The sequence below is a fragment of the Cupressus sempervirens genome, chromosome 1 (assembly GCF_028749045.1).
Source record: "Cupressus sempervirens isolate cs-2001-9-10 chromosome 1, ASM2874904v1, whole genome shotgun sequence".
In the NCBI taxonomy this organism is placed as follows: domain Eukaryota; kingdom Viridiplantae; phylum Streptophyta; class Pinopsida; order Cupressales; family Cupressaceae; genus Cupressus; species Cupressus sempervirens.
Window position 1 is genome coordinate 691482942 of NC_143118.1, and position 4099 is coordinate 691487040.

The 4099-nt window shown below is 43.0% G+C and overlaps 1 pseudogene; it reads left to right on the top strand.

The window, feature by feature from the left end:
* Positions 1-530: 530 nt before the first annotated feature.
* LOC149579825 (U-box domain-containing protein 1 pseudogene) lies at positions 531-3093 on the top strand (annotated as a pseudogene).
* Positions 3094-4099: the final 1006 nt, after the last annotated feature.

Genomic DNA, 4099 nt, shown 5'->3' on the forward strand with positions numbered 1-4099 from the left:
GTTTTGTGGTTTGAAAAGCCAATGGTCCATTTGGTTGACACGGAAGATGAATATACTGTGGACCCCACAATATTATTAAAAAAACTATCATAAAATTCAAAACTTGGTTTTAATTTCGAATTCCACCTTTTTGTTGGAAGATGAAATTGGAAACCAGGTTATAATTTTAACCAACCAAACGTGCATGTTTTTCTACAAAACCTGGTTTTACCCTGATAACCCGGTTTTGGCCCTCATCTTCCAGCAACCAAATGGGGCCTTAAGGAAAATAAGAATTTGAATTGTCAATTCCAATTTGGAATAAACAAATTTTCATTTTAGATTAAAAACGAAAATTTGAAAACAAAATGCGAATTCTGGTTTGATGCTTCTAAACTGCGGTACTGTGAGAATTAGCAAATTCCAATTCCAGCTAACAAACGAATTGATTAAAATTACAGCTATACATTCAAATTAATAAGTTAGCTTAATATCATTGTTTATACCAAAGAAACTGACTTCAAATTAAGTGAACATGACGGTGACCGCGTCTGCTTTAATTTTAGCTGACTTGTCGGAGGGTTCTTTATGAGACGAGGATTCCACTCGGTATGGATGTGGAATTCACCACCGACAAAGTCAACATCCTTCAATAAAATGTAGGCAACAGAAATGCCGAGTCAATTTCGCTGTAGGGACAATGTCTATATAGAGAAGGGACAACACTCGCCGGATATATCACTGAAATGGAGACAAAAAAGCCATCGTTGAAGCTCCCGTATCATCTAAAGAGATTAGGGCAAATCAAGTTGCCTCCAGAGATATGGAGCCCCCATCTCACAAACCAAGCACCCACGTCTCTGATTCGATCCCTGCTCCGTGCTTCCAAAGATTTAGAGATGTTAGATAAACCAGCTCTCTGGAATCACACACAGCACATAGCCTGCATCACTCGCAGAATAAATCTCCTCTCCCTCCTCTTCCACGACCTCGATGATAAAGACGTTGTCATACCTCCCTCGGCAACCGCCAGTCTGAGAGAGCTGATGACTGTGATAAACAAGACCAAAGATGTGTTACAAGACACGAACACGAGCTGCATATGGGACATAATGGAGGCCGGCTCCGTGTCGCGGCGGTTGCAGGAAATCACGCGGGGCATGGCCAGGGCGCTCGAGATGCTGCCGCTTGGGTTGCTCGCCGTGTCAAAGGAGGTCGCGGATCACGTGGAATTGGTTAGAATACATGCAAGAAATGTCCCCGAGCGAGACGTGGAGGAGTCGAACCTGGTACGTGAGTTGGAGGAGGCCATTGGGAGACTCGAGAAGGGCGCACCCCCGGATGTGGAGAAGCTGAGAGACCTCTTCTTCAGACTTGGCCTCGACAGTTTGTCCAAATGCAAAAGTGAAATCAGGAAACTTCAGAACCAGATCTCACTACAGGCCGGCACGGATGGTGCCCCTTATGCAATGGACAGATTGCGGAGCTTGATCGGCCTCGTTGTTTACTCCAAATCGGTCTTGTTCGAAAGAGAAGAAGAGGAAGAGGAAGAAGATGACTTTGAAGTGGTGCCATGTTCCCCCTCCTTCAGGGATGCAACTATTCGTCTAGTGGCCGGCAAGGGGAAAGATGATTTTTATTGGAATTTGCCGGAGGAGTTGAAGTGCCCGATATCGCTGGATCTGATGAGGGATCCAGTGATTGTGGAATCGGGACACACATACGACCGCACCTCCATCTCCGAATGGCTCCAGTCGGGGCACTCCACATGCCCACTCAGCGGCCAGAAGCTCCCCCGCAAGCCGCCTCTCATTCCCAACTACGCAATCCGGAGCCTCGTCAGCCAGTGGTGCGACCGCCACAACGTGCCCTTTCACATCAACGCCGCCTCCGCCGCCGGAGACGATGCCGTGAAAATGACCGCTGCTTTCTTGGTAGGAAAGCTCGCAACGGGGTCAGCCCAAGTACAGACGCAGGCGGCTTACGAGCTTCGCCTCCTCGCCAAGCGAAGGGCGGAGATTCGGACGTGCATAGCCGAGGCAGGGGCGATCCCTTTTCTGGTCCCTCTCCTTTCTTCTTCTCATTCGGACTCTCAGGCTCAGGAAAACGCTGTCACTGCGCTTCTGAATCTTTCCATCAACGACAACAATAAGGCCCTCATAATGGCGGCCTCCGGTGCCGTGGATGCCATTGTTGGGGTTGTGCAGCACGGCGGCACTATGGCTGCTCGAGAGAACGCCGCCGCCTTGATTTTTAGTCTCTCTGTGGTGGCTGATTACAAGGTCACCCTTGGCGCGAATCCCGCGGCTATTCCGGCGCTGGTGACTCTCCTTCGAGAAGGCAACTGCAGAGGTAAAAAGGACGCTGCCACAGCTCTATATAACCTGTCAGTGTACAAGATCAACAAGGATGCTGTTTTGAAGGCCGGAGTAGTTGGGATTCTGTTGGATATGATTGTGGAGAAGGAAAGCGCGGCCGTAATAGACGATGCTCTCGTGCTGCTATCCCTTCTGGCGGGCACTACTGATGGGTTAGAGGAGATCTTGGGCAGCGAGAAACCGGTCATTCCTTGTTTGATTGATTTGGTAAGCGTGGGATCCGACAGAGGGAAAGAGAATGCCATTGCAGTGCTTACGGCCATGTGTCACAGCGGTGGGGAGGCAATGATAACAAGTTTAGCGGGGAACATTACTGCCCCTTTGCAAATGGTGGCTTCCACTGGTTCGTCTCGATCGAAAAGAAAGGCTGCCCTGCTTCTGAAACTCGTCATGGCGAGCCCCACACAGCCACCCACTGCAAATCGGTAATTTCTCAAAGTTTCATTTGACTGAGCGAGGATAGGAAGAAACCTACTAAGTGGATGGATTTTAAGGTGAATTGTTGTCTGACATGGCTACGGCTGTCTGTATTTAATAGTGTAAATATAGTGGCTAAAGTCACCGAGCATTAAATCTATAGGCAAGTTGATTGCTTGTTGCAGAGAGGTTACGTACAGAAAATATTGTAAATAGTTTACCAGTTCAACAAATTGTGTGGACCAGTAGTCGGAGATTTGTTTCAATGCAATGGTTTTAAAATATATTAGATAGCGTGGTTGTGGTCAGGTATTTTAAACGCAGGTCCAAATTATTAAGTTTCATCTGAGCCAGCGTGTACAAATGCCGTTTTCCCCTAAACTAACATACGGGTAAATAATGAAATGCTATTGGATGTTTATTAAATGATATGTAACATGGATGCTATTGGATGTTTATTAAATGATATGTAACATGGATGCTAGTTGTATATAGAAGGTGCGACGAACCGTAAAGAACGCATTAAAAAGGTTGTCTTAAAAGGTAATTTTCCCTTTTAAATAATATTCAAGAACATTGTCAAATGAATAAGCAAGGACACGTAGGTTTTGGTTTACGTGGAATGCAATAGTGTTAGATTGGTAATATGTACTAGTGTAGTCGATAGGAGTTTTGATTTTAAAGTGTTATGTTTTGTATAATACAAAAAGTAGATTATTAATGTCAATTTTTTAAATTTTTCAAAAACATAAATTCACAATGATAAAATAGAATAAATTCAATTAAATTAATTTTTCCAACTATTAACATCTAGTTAATAAAAAAGGATTTCTTCAAGCTTTTCTTAATAAGTTGCTAATAGTTTCAAGTAACATTTGAATCCAAGCTTCCCAACACCCTATGAGACTCACCAAATCAATTGACCTAGTAAAACTAAAGACTAAATGAAAGTTGTGCAAGAGTTTAAACATTAATAAGTATAGGCCACTCCAAAAGCATGATTTTAACTTCACAAATATTCACATTATTATTTTCTTAATGACACTTCCATTGAAAAAATAATGGTTGTCATCACTTTTCTATGAATTGCTTTTCCTATTTTATATTAGTAATATATTTAAATACTTGACAAAAATGATTTCACATAATACATTTGAATACTTGACAAAGTGCATATGGAACCCTATTATTCTATTTTCATATTCAAATATAAATTAAATACAATTAAAAAGTTTAAATTTGAACATCTAAAATTCTACAAGAGATGAGTGAGGTTAGATTGATGCAAAGTGTGTGGTTGATTTAGATGCTTCAAAGAATAGTGA